A 1,300-nucleotide genomic window follows, 5' to 3' on the forward strand; every position below is an offset into this window, starting at 1 on the left:
GGGAGAAGAGAAAGAGGAATGAGGGAGAAGTGAGGGAGAAGAGAAAGAGGAATGAGGGAGAAGTGAGGGAGAAGAGAAAGAGGAATGAGGGAGAAAGAGAAAGAAACATACTGTTCTCTTCTGTTCATGTGATGCGTTGCAGCAGTATATTAATTTGCCTTCTGATCACTTCAGGTTCACTGGATACAGCTGGTAAACTAAATTAGTATTTGCCAGCACAGTTGCTTCTTTGCCACGTGGATTTATGTCAAAATAAACCTTGGAGCAGTGCACTCACTTAGCCACAGCTTCAACAGGGCCAGGCATGGGTGGGCACAGGGTTAGAGAGGGTCTGCCCTCTAAAACGCTCCTACATTAGCCAGTTTACCAGCTCAGCTTCCAGCACAAAGGGCCGCATTTAATAGGGAGAAGAGGGAACTTCAAGTCTGGGATGTGACATAAATAAGAAAACATACAGCATCCACACACAAATCATAGAAGATGTGAGTCTTACTAAGGTTTCTTTGAACTATATTCAATAGCTGTATATTGCTGAGATTGATGCTATGCCATTGTATCATCAAAGTCATATTTATGCTTAGGAATGAGTGTAGCAATTACCTTGCTTTGGCGACAGTAATAAACCAAGCCAATTACAGAGATCAAAAMAAAATACAATTCCCCCTTATTCATGTACATCTACATTATATGCTCTATAAGTCTTCTATCGTTCTTCATGTCAAGTCTCAGCTTGTCGGTTTTAGAGCGTTGGGACAGTAACCGAAAGGTCACTGGTTGGAATCCCCAGCTGACTAGGTGAAAAATCTGTTGTTGTACCCTTGAGCAAGGCACTTATCCACAGCGACTTACACAAACAATTATGGTTAAGAGTGTCTGCTAAATGAGTAAATTGTAAAATGTCTCATTCTATAGGTCTGGTCTCCTAACGTGACTCCTAATGTCTAGAAATACAGGCAGCGTGCATGCTGCTGTGCGTTAGTCTGCGTGAGGAGAGGCTGGACCAAGGTAGCCTGGGATGAGTAATTGGGCAGTAGGAAGCTCCAACCCCCTTCGATGTCTCTCTATGGCTTCCCTGAGGAGTCTTTAATTCACTGTTGATTTGCTCTGTTATTGTGCTATGTCTCAGCGTCTAAACAGTGTGTTCAAACAGCCTATTTAGCACATTCAGTGGGAGAGAACTGGGACGACTCCAGGAGAGGAGGCCTGGAGGAACACTCAACCACCTCGTATTCAACCAAGACAACACATCTCTCTGGCTCTGAGTCCCTTTTCCTCTCTCTCTCTCTCTGTCTTTCTCTCT

This window comes from Salvelinus sp. IW2-2015, linkage group LG32 (assembly GCF_002910315.2).
Source record: "Salvelinus sp. IW2-2015 linkage group LG32, ASM291031v2, whole genome shotgun sequence".
Classification (NCBI taxonomy): domain Eukaryota; kingdom Metazoa; phylum Chordata; class Actinopteri; order Salmoniformes; family Salmonidae; genus Salvelinus; species Salvelinus sp. IW2-2015.